At 39.8% G+C, this 18780-nt stretch overlaps 1 protein-coding gene across 1 annotated transcript in view; it reads right to left on the bottom strand.

Annotated features, from left to right (window-relative positions):
* Positions 1-18780, bottom strand: part of desi2 (desumoylating isopeptidase 2) — a 44975-nt gene that overhangs the window by 25495 nt on the left and 700 nt on the right. The window lies entirely within an intron of this gene.

Consider the following 18780-nt stretch of genomic DNA (forward strand, 5'->3'; position numbering starts at 1 on the left):
CTTACAGCCTTTCTTAAATAAGGCACAACATCAGCCACTCTCTAGTCCTCCTACACCTCACCCGTGGCTGTAGATGGTACAAATATCTCTGCCAAGGGCCCCGCAATTTCTTCCCTAACCTCCCACAAGGTCTTGGGATACACTTTTGATCAGGTCCAGGAATCTATCTACCTTTGATTTTTTTTTAATACCTCCAGCACTTCCTCTTCTGTAATGTGGACTGTTTTCAAGACATCAATATTTATTTCCCCCGAGTTCCCTAGCCTCCATTTCTTTCTTCACAGTAAAAACGGATGCAATATATTGGTTTAGGATCTCTCCCATCTCCTGTAGTTCCATATATGGATGACCTCGTTGATCTTTAAGGGGCCCTATGCTTTCCCTAGTTACTCTTTTGCTCTTAATGTACTTGTAGAATCTCTTTGGATTATCCTTAATCTTCTCTGCCAAGGCTATCGCATATCCCCTTTTTGCCCTCCTGATCTCCTTCTTAAGAATATCCCTACACCTCTTATACTCTTCAACAGATTATCTCATTATCTCACTTTTGAAAGCCTCCCACTTGCCAGTCATCCCTTTACCTGCGAACAGTCTATTTCAATCAACTTCTGAAAGTTCCTGTCTCATACCATCAAAATGTGTCTTACTCCAATTAAGGATCTTTAATTTTTCATACTGCATTTGTGGTGTTACTGCCAAATAGACCAGAACGTTGCAAACACAATCAAAAAGTGCAGTAATGCACTCAATGAAGTGAGAAGAAACTATAGAGTAAACTCCAACCACATCTCAATTATACTCAGCAAATAATAAGTTTAAAAATGTATCATTCTTCGATTTAAAGCAAGCATAACTAAAATCAGAAAGTAACATCAGCAAGTAATCTTGCTGAAAATTCTCCACACTTCCACTCTACACAGCACCAGTGACTCATTACATACGTTAAAAGTGTTTGTGGCCATACATCCTAGTCTATGGATTAGCATGCTGTGAAGATCACAGCTCAAAACAGCGATTTTAAACACCGCTGCAATACATGTAAAGCAGAAAAATATTTTCACTCTGCGTTGCCAGTCAATCACTGTCGAAAAAAAAATCACAAATGTGTCAACCAACCTACAAAGTCAGGAATTCTGAAATTGATCATTCAACTATCAAAGTCACTCTGCAGTTACATTCCCCGCCATAGCCACAACATTCAACTAGCTGATCTTCACAAGCAATTCAGAGATAATTTTAAAAAAATCTTTTTGAACTCACCACAAATCTTATCCACGTGTACGTGTTGTGCTGTTTATTCTTGTGTTTAATAAGCTCAGTATCTTTGTTAATTCAATTCAGCCTAGTTAAATTGGATTCTTTTAAACCAAAGCTCATTTGGGTCTGGGTGAAAGGTATCCACATGGGGAGGGATTCTTTCAGAATTACCTTTGCTGCGACCAACTGAGAGTGAACAACCAAGGAAAGCCAGTTCATCTGTCTTCACCCAGGAACTTAACCGTTTGAGGTATCCTGTCTAGAACTATAACAACTTGGGGAACCTCACCTGGGGATTGGTCATAGCAGCTGTTAGTTGCACGTTAAACTAAAATTCTTCCAATGAAAATCATTTTTAAAAATTCTCTTCGTTGTTATGAGGCACGTACTTAGGGGAAAAATTGATAAGAGTCATTGAGATATATGGCAAGGAAACAGACCATTTGGCCCATGCATCCAGGCCGACTAGATCTCCTAGTTAAATCTAGTCCCATTCGCCAGCATTTGGCCCATAGCCCTCTAAACCCTTCCTTTTCATTGACCCATCCAGATGCCTTTTAAATGTTGTTATTGTACCAGCCTCCACCACTTCCTCTGGCAGCTCATTCCATACAAGTACCAGCCTCCGTGAAAAAGTTGCCCCTTCGGACCCTTTTAAATCTTTCCCCTCTCACCTTAAAGCTATGCCCTCTAGTTTTTGACTCTGCCACCGCAGGGAAAAGACCTTGTCTTTTTACCCAATCCATGCCCCTCATGATTTTATAAACCTCTAAGATCACCCCTCGGCCTTTGACGCTCCAGGAAAAATAGCCCCAGCCTATTCAGCCTCTTCCTATAGCTTAAACTCTCTAACCCTGGCAACATTCTTGTAAATCTTTTCCGCACCCTTTCAAGTTTAATAACATCTTGGCTACAGCAGGGAAACCAGAATTGCACACGGTATTCCAAACGTGGGCTAACCAAAGTCCTGTACAGCTGCAACATGACCTCCCAACTCCTAGACTCAACGCACTGGCCAATAAAGGTAAGCGTACCAAACATCATCTTCACTATCCTATCTACCTGCGATTCCACTTTCAAGGAACTATGAACCTGCGCTCCAAGATCTCTTTGTTCAGCAACACTCCTCAGGACGTTACCATTAAGTGTATAACTCCTGCCCCGATTTGCCTTTCCAAAATGTAGCACCTCACATTTAACTAAAATAATCTCCATCTGCCACTCCTTGGCCCATTGGCCCATCAGATTAAGACACCATTGTACTGAGATAACCTTCTTTACTGTCCACTACACCTCCAATTTTGAGGTCACCTGCAAACTTACTAACCATACATATGTTGACATCCAAATCATTTACATAAATGACAAAAAGCAGTGGACCCCGCATCAATCCTTGTGGCACACCACTGATCACAGGCCTCCAGTCTGAACAGCAACCCTCCACCACCACCCTATGTCTCCCACCTTCGAGTCAGTTCTGTATCCAAATGGCTAGTTCTCCCTGTATTCCATGTGATCTAACCTTGATTAAAAATTCTACCACGAGGAACCTGTCAAACACCTTACTGAAGTCCATTTGATCAAGCCGACCACTCTGCCCTCATCAATCCTCCTTGTTACTTCTTCAAAAAAACTCAATCAACTTAGTGAGACATGATTTCCCCTGCACAAAGCCATGTTGACTGTCCCTAATCAGTCCTTGCCTTTACAAATGATAGGACCTTTATCAGATATTTTATAAAGCTGAGCAAAAATGTATTCCGGTCAACTTGTTAAGAAGGACGAACCACCTGTGGCTAACAAAGGTGTTGATGTAGTACATCCAATTGAAAACCAAGGCATACAAAACAAAACTCGTGGTATGCCAGATGACTGGGAATTTTTTTTAAGGAATCAGCAGTGGATGACTAAAAAATAAAACTGGAGATACTGATTAGGGGAGTAAACTGGCAAGCTGCATAAAAACAAACAGCAAGAGCTTGTACAGGTACATAAAAATAAAGCAACTGAAGTGAGCATAAGGACTCTTGGAAGAGGCAACTGGGAAACTGACCATCTGATTCAACCACACAGATTCCAGAAAGAGGAATGGGGTTGATGGCTTGGGTAATGTAGTCTGTGGTAGGAACCAAAGACAAGGGTTTCAGTCATCTCAATGCTTTGCTGCTAATTGATAAACAATCACAGTAATACTGCAAAATATGTACAGATTCAATGCCAGACTGATGACTTGCAGTGAATTGTTACACATAGATCATAGCTGACCTGATGATTCTGTGTGTTACTGGTCTTTGAAATGATAGGCGACAGATATGCCAATCACTTCAATTATGTGAAAGCTCCAGAAGCTATTGTAACTTGAATCAACATGCATAGGTTTATTTGACACATTACCATCAAATTTTACTCAAAAATATCTTGAATGTTCACATTTCAAATAAATATTTAGGAACACTAACACTTCATTAACACTTCTGAAGTATTTTGTCATCAACATCAATCATCCAATCCTAAAAAAATGGATGGAACCTAGAAATGTTACCTGTTTACTCTTAAGTTAATCCTTTTCCTCTTTGTTAGGCAAAGACCCTTAAACACTCAGAAAAAAATTCTGATCTCAAAACATTAATGATTTACGTTCATTTTTAAAAATTCCTTTTCTATAGTTATCTGGCGACTGTTTCATTTCCTCTTCTAATATTCTATGTGCATTATCTGTTGAAACTGATGAAAAACATTCAACATCTCAGCTATGCCTCTGTCCACAATGACTTGATCCTTCAGACTGCTTCAAACTGTTAATATAAACATTTTCAGCGTCATCTATTTATAAAACAATTTTAAAAATACCTGGTGAGGAGCAAGATTTTAGGTTAAAAGAAGTGTATAGATTTGGGTGATTTAATATACCGTGAAATACAAAGGATATGTGACAATCAGTAAAAATTTTATGATGCATTTTTGTACAATCAAAATTTGAGGAGAAAGGTTGAGATGAAGGGGTGGAGAAAGAATGAGGATCACTAAGAAATATTTATTTAAGACCTTGAATGGATTAGATAGAATCTTTACTGCAACAGATCATCTGTGCAAGAAATGGATAATGACCTTTACAAATGTTTCCTAAAGGCATAACCTAACTTTACCAGAGACATCATTTTTCACTCAAAATAAAGTTTAAGAAAAGTAAGTTTAAATATATGTTAAAAGAAAAACATTATGCAGTTCAGTTCTTTATACTCAAGCTACAACCACATATCAATCTGCCTCCTATGCAGCTTAAAAAGATTACTGTGTTTGTACTGCTTGTGTATTTTGTTGTCCAAACACAAAAAGTGACTTTGAATTACTAGCATACTATTATGTAAACATTTTGCACGAGGAACTATTGGTTTTTATAAATCAATCACTTACTGCCACAGAAACAACGAAGGGGACATAATTCAGATCCTTTTTTCTGTAAACTGGTTCTTGAATTCTTACAGAGAAAACTGAAATCCTCAATAAAGTGGTTATTTTGCAAAACTTTTTTGGGATTCACTATTTTCTATATTGTTTTTCCTAATGAATTGTGAAATCATTTTGCCTTCCAATGCCAGAATAATTGCCATAATTTTAATTAATGTCACCTCAGAACTACTTCCTGTCATTTCAGAACTAGAATTAACCACTGCCTTTGCAACCTTGCCATTAATTTCATCTTTCTACTTGGCTCCTGTTTGGGCTAAAGCCAATCATTCTGAATTTCAGCATTGTTCTTTGTGCTAGGTTGAGTTTCTGACCCACATCCTTAAACTCCTATTTCAACCTATCTGCTCCTAAGATAATTATCCATGTCTTTTGCAACTTCTAGAATCAACTTTCATAGTCTAATCTTCATTTAATCCAAAACTCAGTTGCCCATGTTATAATCATAGAATGCCTACAGCGAAACAGGCCATTCAGCCCAACAAGTCCACAACACCCCTCCGAAGAGCATCCCACCCAGACCCATTCCCCTATCCCTGCATTTTCATTGTCTAACCCACCTAACCTAATTCTATTTAATTGATTATTTCCACAAAGGTCTCTGCCTCCCTATCGCAAAACCTACTTTAAACCTATATAACACCTCCTTGTTTGAACAGACATTGAGATTATACTCTGTTTTGGGACATCTTTTTGCGTTGAAGTGACTATATGAATTGATGGCGTGTACACAGTTTTCATTTATTCAGATTCTTTTGTAGAAGTGCCACATGGTTGAAAGTGAGATTGAAGCTGTAATTTAGCCACAGGAATCAAATTACAGCCAGAAGCCATTTAAGCCTTGGGTCATCTTGAATGCCTGCAGCGTACACAAATTAATTTTTGTGTACGTACAGTTATTTTAAACAAAGTTCTTTACGTGAGAAAAAAGTACAGTATGCTTAACCTCAAGATTTAGTAACAATTTTATAAACCAATTTCAGATTCAAACATGTTTCAAAAAAAAAGGAACAATTGGTAATTAGAACAGGAGTAGCGTAAGGAGACATGGAACAACGTATGAATTGCAATATGCTCAATTTAATTTCAGCTGCAATACTTGACATGTTTACAGTTTGGAAAGCAATGCTCAAGCAGACAACCGTGCTATAGAAACTCTAGTCCAGGATGATAGAAACCACCAGCCACAGCTACTAGCACCCAAATTATTTCAAAGTGAGCCCGTCAATTAATGGTTGGGTCCAGATTCAACGTTGGAAATAACTTGTGTAGATAGATTAGCACACTTTGCTAACAATACGTCAAAGATATCCACATAGTTACACCTCCTTATGGTTTCTATGACAGCAGACTGTTGTGACACGCAACGTTCGTAATTTCTCATACAGCCAAGTTTTTCTCGTTCACAAATAGTCATAGCGTTGATTCATTTTGTAACGGAAGTCTGGTTCCTCTGAACACTATCCAGCAAAATTTCTCAATATTGCTCAATTAGATTATAATAAAAGTATGCCTTACATGGCTAGAGTCAAATGGTAGGATTATGTACTGTTTACCGAAGTTCATTATCTGACAACACATTATGCTGAAAGTAAAATGAATGGTTTAAGGAGGTTTATATGTGAATATGTTTGGATCTTATGAATATAGAATTGTATTCATCTTGTACAATGTGTCAATTCAGAGTCCACAGTTTTGCCTTGACAGCCATCACACATGTCTTTCAGCCACATGGTAAATTTTGAACCAGTTAGCAGGCTCCACTGGAATGATAAACGTCCATATTTATCAAGGGGAAGGGAAGAAAAAGGGAGAAGCATCATTTTAACAGCATGCAACATGCTGTGGTGCATTCCGCTTGCCAGCTGAAGAGAGCTATATGATCGGAGACACCTCTTTTGTGGAAAATGATTGATGGGGAAATAATAAGGAATAAAAATGGTGGAAACTCAATTTCTACCTTTTCTGCAATTTCAAATCCTGTAGAATAAGTAAACCCATTCTTTTGTTTAAAAATCAGGTTTTCATTAAACTGAAATTTTAATTAACTTTGGTGGGGAGGGTGGATGTGGGAGAGAGTGGATGAAGATTGCAATGTATTGCAGAATTAGAGAGATAAAACAAGAACTGCAGATGCTGAAAATCTCAAACAAAAACAGAAACTGGAGAATTCAGCAGGTCTGGCGGCAGCTGTGGAGAGAAAGCCGCATCAAAGTTTCAGAAGGTCACAAGACAAGAAATGTTAATTCTTTTCTCCCCACATATGTTGCTATACTTGCTGAATTTTTCCAGCAATTTCTGTAGAATTAGAGTGTCCCTCCTAATAGTATTTCTCTCCCTAACAGTACTGTGGTTGTACCTATAACAAATAAACCAAAGCTGTTGAGGAAGGCAGCTCACCACCACCTTCTCCAGGACAATTAGGAATATATTCTGGACCAAACAGTAACACACCCATTCCACAGAAGGAAATAAAAAGAGGCAATGAGCCCACCAAATCCACAGTGATTCTCTAGAGAATCCAGACAGTTTGATTCCTCTGCTCTTTCTCTATTACCCTACAAGTTTAGTTCGTTGAAGTGTCAATTGCCTTTTGTGATCATTCATCATCTCTGCTTCCACAATCCTCTTTAGGCAGCGAGGTCCTGGCCACAATGTAAAAAGCTTCTGCCTCTCGAATCCTTATGTGCCTTGCCCGAAACTTTAAATCTGTGTCCCCTTGTCCTTGTACGGTTTGCAAGTATTATTCCCAATGATCACAGGTAGGATTATTAAAAGTCAAAATTAGGTAGGACTGAAGGATTCCGTTTAGACCATTCTCCCTGTTCTGGTACTTTCAAAATGTTGATTAATTAACGCTAATGTTTTCTCTTTCTCAATATGTTTGCAAATGTTTCCCCTTCTTTCAAAGTTTATTACTGAATCTGCTTTAGGCAGTGTCTTCCCAACTGTACATAAGCTCTGAATTACCGAAAAAATTTCTCGCCTTGCTTCTAGTTCTTTTGCCAACTGCTTTCAAACTGTGACCTTGGTTTCTGACTCATCTGCCACTGGAAACAATGTAACTAAGGAAAAACTATCAAATCCTTCAAGCTATTGAATAATTCCAGTGAATCACTCCTTATTCTTCTCTGATTAAAGGATGTGGATGTGTCGGTGTGTGACTGGGGTAGACAAGTTCAGAAATCACACGACACCAGGTTATAGTCCAACATGTTTATTTGAGAACACAAGCTTTCGGAGCCTCAGTCCTTCTTCAGGTGTTAGTGAGAGAGGTGGTATCAGACACAGAATTTATAAGTAAACGATCAAAGGATCACACCAGTGATAAGGCATCCTCATCAATGGCGTGAACCTTTGATCTTTTACTTTTAAATTGTGTCTGATGCCACCTCTCTCACTAACACCTGAAGGAGGAGAAAGCTCCGAAAGCTTGAGCTCTCAAATAAACATGTTGGACTATATCCTGGTGTCGTGTGATTTCTAACCCGATCAAAGGAGAAACACTTTTTCTGGAGTCTGCTTTTCACGTACATATACGTACATAGCGTTGCGCACAACGAATCAAAGAATAGGATAGCCTGGCAAGTAAGCAATTAGAGGTTTTGAGAAGAAAATGCTAAAATCACAGATATGTTTTCTAAACATTTATATATTTAAAATATCATTAAAAAGATGAAGTTTTAAATGACATTACAGAACATGATCAATACATATTAACTTTATGTTGCTGGATGTTTGGAGTCTATATGGTAAAACTGGTACTTTTTTTGCTATCTGTATGTAATCTTATCTACGTTGTTATTGTTTCTGTAGACTCTTTTCTCTCTCCTTTTATCCGTCTTGTTCATCCTATACATGACTCCAGTGCCGTAAACTGTTCAGGGTTATAAACAAACGCACAGATCTTGTATCATAGTTCACCAGCCATATCTGTTGTAGTGTAGACCTTTCTATTAGCACAAGCACAGTGGGCTGAATGACCTCCATGCTATCTTATTCTAACAATCTTGTCACAGAATCATTGACAGCAGGTGGTACTTGAACCCAGTTCTCCTGCTCAGAGGTGGGGGCACTACACTGTATCAAAAGAGCTCGAAAAGACAACAAATGGTTAGGTCACTGATGTAGATATTTTGAAACTTCTGTTCACGTGTGTTAGGGCACAGCTCTGGAGAAGGTGAGCCTTGAACTCAGGCATCTAAAGTAATTATAACATCCCATGAAGGTGATCATGAGTATATGAAACAAAGTACAACACAGAGTCACATGTGGAGATATTAGGTCAGATGATGAAAAGCTTGGTCAAAGAGTGTCTTAAAAGAGAAAGTTAGGTAGAGGCATGCAAAGTTGGGAATTTCAGAACTTAGGGTCCAGGCAACTAAAGGTCTGACCACCAGTGGCAAAGCAATTAATATTAGGGGTGTTCAAGACGGACGACGGAGATGAGCTCATATACCTCAGAAGGATGTAGGGTTGGAGAAGTTTACAGATATACAGAAGTAAGATACTGCAGTCACTTCAGACCTGGCACTTTACAACCTTCTGGACTTAATAGAGTTCAACAACTTCAAATTGTGAACCCACTCCCATTCTTTTCCTTTCTTTTAACTTTACTTGTTGTATTCTCTATCACTATGTCCTCTCTCCCCTCCGCCCACTCCAGTGGGCTGTCTGTTCTTTCCCGTTTGGCAGTCAGACACACTATCGCTCTGCCATTCTCACATTCCGATCACTTAATCTGCACTATCAGCACCGTTTCTCCCCCAGCACTCCACCCCTTCACTACTGCATAAATGCTACTCTTCAAGACTTCACGTCAGCTCCAATGAAGAGGAAACAGTAAGGACTGCAGATGCTGGAAGTTAAGAGTCAAGAAATATGAAGCTATGAAGTCAATGTTTCAGGTCAAAACCCTTCATCAGGACAAGGGAAGGGGAGGTGAGCCCAGAAATAAATCAAGGCAGTGGGGGAGGAAAGGTGGGATGGAGATAGATAGATGCAGGTAGGGGGTTATTGTGGTTGGTCAGTGGGAAGGGTGAAGTGGATAGGTGAGTCAGAAGATTGGGGGTGGAGAGATTTTGAAGCTGGTGAAGTCAATATTCAGGCCATAGGGCTGTAAGTGCCTAAGGCAAAATATGAAGAGTTGTTCCTCCACTTTACATTTGGCGTCCGTCTGACAGTGAAGGAAGCCAAGGATGGACATGTCACCAGGAGACTGGGAGGGGGGGTTAAAGTGGATGGCAACCGGAAAGTCGGGTTGGCTGGTGTGTGTAGAGCACAGATGCTCTGCAAACCGGTCCCCAATTCTGCGTGTGGTCTCCCCGATATAGAGGAGGTCACATCAGGAGCAACGGTTACAGTAGATGTAGTTAATTGAAGCACAGGTGAACCTCTGATTTGGAAGGATAGTTTGGAGCCTTGGACAGAGGTGATAAGGGGAGGTGTACGGGCAGGAGTAGCACCTCCTGTAGTTGCAGGGGGAGGTACCGGATGTAGTGGAGGAGTTGGTGAGAACTGTGCAGCTGACAAGGGAGTCGTGGAGTGAACGGTCCCTGCGGAAAGTGGACAGGGGTTATACTCAAAGCGTTAGTTTGCTGTCTCTCTATGGATGTTGCCTGACGCCTGCGAACTCCAGTACTTTTTTTGTCTTCAATACTGCAGTCACTGATGTGTCAGCTTGTGAGGTGGGAGATTGGTCATAACCCTTACCCCAATGGAATGTGGGCATGGACATTGGATAATAGTGGGAACTCAATTCTTTTTTAAAGAAAATAAAAGACCACTGGTCCTGAGCCTGTTGGAACTCCAAGGATAAAGGTTACATAATCACCTCTTGACTCTGCCTGAACAAAAGACTGAGCCATCTGATATGTATATGAAACACACAGAATTAAGGCTAAGGCGACCAAGACAAAACGACATTTCATTCATCAATCTACGTTATTGTTCTTGTTATGAGATACCAATGTACTTAGGGGTCAGAAATATGATCTGGTAACACTTAGAAAGACCCCCCAGTAACATTAATAAACAGATATCAGTATTCAAAATATCAAATTGGTTTATAATTATCAGTTTTTTTAAAAAACTTAAATGCTTGGAAAGTATGCAGACTTCTTTAAGTAGCTGATGTGTACCTCAGATACGTTGGTCTTTCCATATGCTGTACTGATTTTCCAAATCAAATTACCCAAATCTTTATCAAGAGCAATGCCACAGGCAGATCCATTTGCTACTGTCAACGTGTGCAACAAACAATGTCACAAAACAAATCACAAAGTACCCTATTCATTTAGATTATTCACTGACACTTTTCAAGCACAAGTTGCTCAGTCAACTTCACTACAGAGAGGTTTCATCCTATGTCAGCACGTGCCTAGGCATAAATTATATAATGATTCGGAATAAGCTTTGATCTTTTGTTGTAGCTTGAACAGACTCTATGTAATTGCATAGAAACAAATCCCTACATTTACCAGCAATTATAAGCCAAAAGTGGGAAATGCAATTTTAATATTAACATCAATGATGAACAGTCAAAAGTAAAGAGGAAAGTGGGACCTGGCAAGGAATTGGTGAATGTGTTCCAATTGTACCACAACTATTCAGGTGCAAGGGTATCAGCTTGCATTTAGCCCCCAGTGAGCAAAACTAAGTACGTACATATATCAGTGTCAACAATATTTAAGAAATCTGAGAAGACCATATCTTGTTATTTTTATCAACCGAATGGGAAATGGATTGTTTTAAACACTGAAGATTATGGAAAGGATCGCTGCACATTTTAATAGATAGTTACTGGCACTTATTGCAAGTGTTGTTTACATAATTGCTCATTCAAGCAGTGGGAGCAGGTTACTGCAGACCAACTGGCATTGGGAATGGGTACAAAGTGAGATTTGGCCAGCAACTGGTAGCTGATTGGTCTGTATAGTGGTGACCAGTTGTTGACGACAAAGGGCTTCTGCCTGGCAACAGGTTGGCAGGTAGCTGAACAGCTTATGGTTTTTAGAGATACCGCCAGAAGCCTCCAGAAGTCAGGGAATGGGGTTGTTGTCCTTTTCTCCAGAGCAAAAAGCACCTAAGACCTGAAGAAAGCTAGTTTATTTTTCTCCCATCAGTTGCTCTAAGCTGTGGCTTTTAACTAGTAAGTCAGCAATTAGTAAGTTGTGCACCTGGAGAAAATAAATCAATGAATGACAAGTCCTGAGAAGCCAAAAGGATCATCTCAACAAACTCTAAGGATGGGAACAACTGAACAGCCTTCTCAGGGCTATGCCCAACCAGGATACCAATGTTTTTCTTCATGTCTGCCTTTTTGTATGTACAGGGGATTAGAGTTTTAACCAGCCAAGTCATGTGTCAACAGTTTATAGTTGTTTACCTGTAGCTAGGACCTAACTACATGTAATAAATAATAATTCTTGTCAAGTACAGAAACCTAGTCTCCTTTCTGTCAACCTGGATCTAAAATGACAGTTAAATTGGGGAATTTTGCACACTTTAATAAAATCCTTAGCTTTTATGACAATTCCAGGAACAGTTGGGCTTGATTTCCAGTGTGCTATCCCTGTAAGGTGTGACAAATTAACTATATTTACTACGGTTTGGAATAATGAATGAATTATTTCACACTAATCTCAATTTGAAGCATCACACAAAAGATTTTCCGTTCAAAAGGTAGCAGTTATATAATTGATATGGTCCTTGCATTCAAACAGCACCTGAATTTATAACCCGAGATCCATTCACTTTTGTGTACATCTATACACATTCTGTAATAGTAACATTCTAGAAAGGAGCAGACAAATGTTCTGTTGAATACTTATTCTATAAAGTGATTACGGAAGGAACTTTGCCAGGAGATGTGGAAAACTCCCTCTTCTCAAATGGTGCTACAGAATCATTATCATCCATTTGAACCTTGTCAAAAGACAGGGGTTTAACAGCTTACCCGAAGAACATTGCCCAACAATGAAATAATCCATAAGCACCGTCCTGAGTGGTCAGACTGGGTCTAGAGTTAAAATGTGACCTACGACATCAACATATCTCAATGGCCCAGTGTGAGATTACTACATTGTCTAATCTGATTGCAGCAGAAACTCATATTTCTTTCCTTTGCTACTGAGCTCAATGTTATGAGACAAATTTTTAAAAATTAATTCTTTTCAATGGAGGTGGGTACGGTCAGCAAAAATAGCATTTATCACCCATCTCTAGAACAAACAATAAAGAAAATTACAGCACATTCAACCTTCAACCCTCCAAGCCTGCACTGCCATACTGCCCGTCACAACTAAAACACTACTCCTTCCGGGGACTGTATCCCTCTATTCCCATCCTATTCATATATTTGTCAAGATGCCCTTTAAAAGTCACTATCGTATCTGCTTCCAATACCTTCCCCGGCAGCGAGGTCCAGGCACCCACCACCCTCTGTAAAACAAAATTTGCCTTGGACATCACCTTTAAACCTTGCCCCTTGCACCTTAAACCTATGGTCCCTGGTAACTGATTCGTCTACCCTGGGAAAAAGCTTCTGAATGTCCACTCTGTCCATGCTTTTCATAATCTTGTAGACCTTTATCAGGTCGCCCCTCAACCTCTGTTGTTCCAGAGAGAACAACCCAAGTTTCTCCAATCTCTCCTCATAGCTAATGCCCTCCATACCAGGCAACATCCTGGTAAATCTTTTATGTTCCGTCTCCAAAGCCACCACGTCTTTCTGGTAATATGATGACCAGAATTGAACACAATAGTCCAAACGCAGCCTAACTAAGGTTCTATAAAGCTGCAACATTACCTGCCAATTTCTAAACTCAATGCCCCGGCCAATGAAGGCAAGAATGCCGCATGTCTTGTTGACTACCTTCTCCACTTGTGTTGCCACTTTCAGTGACCTGTGTACCTGTACACCCAGATCCCTCTGTCCATCTTTAGGGTTCTGCCATTTACTGTATATTTTCTATCTGGTTTAGACCTTTCGAAATGCAAATTACCTCTACATACCCAAGAGCAGACTACTGGTCAATAAAGAGGGGAATTCATGTAATGTTTATGAATGTCAGAGCGGAGGGCAGTGTGATCAAGCTTTCCCTTAGTAAGGATGAAGTCACAAGTCACACGTCACCAGGTTTATTTGAAATCACAAGCTTTTGGAGCACAGGCCCTTTGTCAGGTGACCAACTGCAGGTACAGGAAGCACTGAGAAGGTCAACAAAGGAATTGTGTCTTTTAGACCATGGTTAGAAGCAACTAGAACAAGAAGGGCAATTGATCTGAAATAGTGGTGCAGGGTAGCCATCCAGATTAGCTTCCAGACTAAGCAAGCACAACTGACTTGCTTGTAGATTTTCTAGTTCCGGATTGAGAGACAGTCAGCATGGTTGCCAAATCATCCATGACAAAATTTATTACACACTAAAAAAAGTAACAAATAATTTGTTCAAATATCACTTTCTCCCTCCAGTTCTTTTTCCCATTTTTCTTCACTCCTTAAGAAAACGTTAACCTAACCATAGCACATAAACTCTGGCAGTGTCCAAGTGGTCATCATTCTGAGCATTAGGAATCTCCACAGATCACTCAATAATTGGGAGGGTATTAAAACTCAACTCCGTCCAGATCTCTCAACCTCCACTGTTATGCCTCACTGGGAAATCAACCCTGCTCTTCCCGGAGTCATCACAAAGGTTAAAGGTCTTATCAAAGTATGCAAAATTCCCTAATTTGCCTGTGCTTTAGACCCTGGTAGCACCCAGGTAGTGGCTCAGTTATTCCAGACCACAGCGTTCAGAGACGATCCTTTTGATATGTCAGGATTTGTTGTTCCTCAATTTTCCCTATTCAGGTACTTTCCCTTGTTTGCATGAATGACTGGCAACTAAACTTCATCCACTGTTTGAACAAACAACAGTGCAAACAACACTTGCAACGAGTGTTGCTCACCAGGTTTTAAAAATGTGCAATAATCCTTGCACAATTCTCTGTTTTTAAAAGCAGCCCTTTTCCCATTTCTATCCATAATCAAGAACACAGAAAAATAAGATTATACTGTCTTTAAACAATCACAGATATCCATCTGCCAGTTGAAGAAGATTATCTAAGAATACAACGTGATTTTCATCAACTGAGTCAGTGGGTCGAGGAATGGCAGATGGAGTTTAATTTGCATTTTGCTTGGACAAACAAGGGCAGGACTTACATAGTTAATGGTAGAGCCCTGGGGAGTGTTGTCAAACAGAGAGATCTAGGGGTGTAGGTACAAAGTTCCTTGAAAGTGGTGTCACAGCTGGACAGGGTGGTGAAGGCAGCGTTTGGCATGCTTGCCATCATCGGTCAGACTACTGAGTATAGGGATTGGGGCAATATGTTGCTGCTGTACAAGAAATTGGTAAAGACACATTTGGAGTATGGTGTACAATTTTGGTCGTCCTGCTGTAGGAAGGATGTTATTAAACCGGAAAGGGCGCAAAAAAGATTTACAAAGATGTTACCGAAACTGAAGGGTTTGAGCTACAAGGAAAGGCTGGGACTTTTTCCTCCCTAGAGTGTAGGAGGCTGAGGGGTGACCTTATGGAGGTTTACAAAATCATGAGGGGTGTAAATAAGGTGAATAGCCAAGGTCTTTTTCTCCAAGATAGGAGAGTCCAAAACTAAGGGGCATAGCTTAAGGCGAGAAGGGAAAGATTTACAAGGGACCTGAGGGGCAACGTTTTCACAGAGGGTGATGCATTTATGGATCGAGCTGCCAGAAATAATAGTAGAGATGATTACAATTACATTTAAAAGACATTTGGACAGGTAAGGTTTAAAGGGCTATGGGCTAAATGCAGGCAAATAGGGCTGGGTCAGTTTAGGAAAGCTGGTTTGCGTGGATGAGTCGGGCTGAAGGATCTGTTTCCATGCTGTATGACACTAATACGGGTGGAGACTGGGAATTACTTATCTCATGCCAGTAAGGTAAATTAACTCAACACACACAAAGAGGTCAAACATGCAGCCTTCTAATCCACGGCCACATGGGGTACAGGCCATCATCAAGCTCAGAAACAACACAAACTTACCAGAACTAGTCTGAATTTTTTTAAAAAATTACCTGTGATGTAAATGCTGCAGGATCAGAATCTAACCAAAGTGCTTTAAGTAGAAATCTGTAGAGTTTCACTCAGGTAACATGTACAATAATCACGCTGCACAATAACTGCAATATGATACAACTGGCCGTGTTCTGAATTCAGTCAAAAAACCACAGGTCATACCCAGTGGAACAAGAGGTCTACACCACCTGAACGTACGTTACCCTAATGTGAATGACAGGGAATTATGCAGCTAATTTTGAGTGCATAATATTAATGATGATTAAAGATGGATTTTTCATGCATTCAAAACACAGCTCCACCGTTAAATAATTTTCTAACAGACTAAATAAGTGACTCCAAGGCTAAAACAATCAAAATTTTAAGGCGAACAAATACTTGATAATGAATGGTTGGTACTCAAGTATAATATGATCATTTGATTTGCAGGAACATGTGCAGCAAAAATACGCACCATTAAATTTGTTAAAAATAGTTTTAGTTTTAATTTTGCTGCACAAACTTTAATATATAGGACTACACTAATACTGCTTTTTACTCCATGGTTACAGAATTCAATATTATCCCAATACATTTGTACACTAGACTGGAATATACGCTACTTAATCTTACAGAGGCCCGCGTAAGTAAAGGTAAGATGGATTCTGAAGTTAGCCGTGACTCAAAACTAATATTTGCTCATAAAATTAAGGACTTAGCTTTAACTAAGCTCCATGTCTGTGATCTTCTGCATCTCTACCTTTCTCAAATCACAGCACAAGCTCACCATTTCGGCTGTCAATCTCATTGCTGGGTCTGCTTGCAATCACCAACAAACGCTGCCAATTCTGTTTGTGTCCAGTGATGCTATGCTCTGAAGCAAAGAATAACCACCTTGTGAAGAAGCAAGAATGCCACCTTATTTATTTTGCACTTTTTTTCTTTATTCATTAATGGAATGAGGGTGTCACTGCCTCAGCAGCATTTATCACCCATCCCTAATTACCCAGAGGGCAGTTCAGAGTCAACCACATTGCTGTGGATCTGGAGTCACATGTAGGCCAGACCAGGTAAGGATGGCAGTTTCTTTCCTTAAAGGCATTAGTGAACCAGATGGGTTTTTACAACAATTGACAACGGGCTCGTGGTCATCATTAGATTCTTAATTCCAGGTATTTTATTGAATTCAGATTCCACCACCTGCCGTGGCAGGATTTGAACACAGGTCCCTAGGATGTTATCTGGGTCTCTGGATTAACAGTCCAGCGATAACACCACTAGGCCTTTGCCTCCCCTTCTAGTACATAGTTCTATACAAGTGATATTTTAGCTTTCACTGCTCTAAGATGCAAAATACTCAACTGGTGTACCAACTGAATTCCTTTGTGGTGTCAGTTGTGGTTCAGTTGGTAGCACTCTCAGTTGAGTCACAAGGTTTCCGATTCAAGTCCACTCCAGGCTTAACATCGCAGGTGAGATGTTAAATTGAGGCTCCATCTGCCTCCAGGGATGGATATGAAAGAACTCATGGCACTACTGTGATGAACAGGGTGTCCTGCCAATATTTATCTCTCACTCAACATCACAAAACAGAAGGATCACCGGATCCGAAACGTTAACTCTGATTTTTCTTCACAGATGCTGCCTGACCTGCTGAGCTTTTCCAGCAATTTCTGTTTTTGTTCCCGATTTACAGTATCTGCAGTTCTTTTGGTTTTCACAAAGCAGATTATCTGGTCTTCGTCACATTGGTTTCTGTGGGAACCTGTTGTACATAGCATGGCTGCCACATTTCATGCATTACAAGAGTGACTACAGTTCTTTCAAAAAAGTACTCCATAAGCTGCAAAGCAAATTGAGACATGCAGTGATGGTGGAAAAACGGCATAAATGCAAGCTGTTCTTCTGTTCGAGTGCAAGAAGAGAAAATCTGCTACCTGAGGTTGGTACAGTATGCAAATCCATTCTATTGTGGCTCAAAACATTAGCAATTACCTTCAATTACCTTCAATTACAGAGGCTCTTACCTCTAACTAGACCACAATGGGAACTTGAACATAACATTCCTTGTTCGATACAGCTCTTACCTAGCTGCCCACATGAGAATTACTAAAAGGTAAATTAGGTGACTAAATTCTTCTAAGTCACACCCCTGACACCTTCCCTTTGGTAATGAACAATCCCACTAAACATTAATGATAAAATGATGCTTATAATTCAATCAATATTGACTGTTAAAACTGATGCTAGCCTTTGTGGAAAATTAGTTTGTCCACTCACTGTGCGTAGCAAAAGTGGGATTATGTTATTTTCAAGTACAGGCTGAACACTGGCAGTCATTCCCCATGTTTAACTGGTAAAATTTTGGGGGTGGGGGTTGCAACAAGGCAGGACACATGTCATAACACCAAAGTGATCCGATTGATTCAAGCATTGTAAAATAATTGAAGCGCTCTCATTCAAGAGTCACTGGGGGTGGAGGCTTCAGTCTTATGTGGTTTTTCTCCACCGTTTTACACGTTAACAAAATGGATATGATAGTGTTATGCAACTGTACACACATTCGGACTCCCACAGGAGTAGAAAGAAAAATAGATTATTTGTGCTTTGTTCGATAAAATTTGCAAAGGGTGAGCTTCAAACTTTAAGAGCATCTGATTCGATTTATTCAACAAAAACTAAAACGATCTCAAACACAAAATGGTGTGACCAGATTTCCTCATGGTTGATAAATGAAACAAATGAATACGCTGTCCCTAATAATTTAAAGAAACAATTTAAATTTTAGTGGAAAATACTATTCAGCTTTGGGCCGGGTTTTTAGATTCAAAGTTTCCACTTCAGTCGGGACATCCACAATTATTTTAACCACATAAACCACAGCTCGTTTAAAGGAAGGCGAGGTTATGCCTTTATTCGAACAAGTCATCAAACAACAACGAAGCAATGTACAAGTTGCAAGGAAAAGCTG

This window comes from Rhincodon typus, chromosome 9 (genome assembly GCF_021869965.1).
Source record: "Rhincodon typus isolate 14 chromosome 9, sRhiTyp1.1, whole genome shotgun sequence".
NCBI lineage: Eukaryota > Metazoa > Chordata > Chondrichthyes > Orectolobiformes > Rhincodontidae > Rhincodon > Rhincodon typus.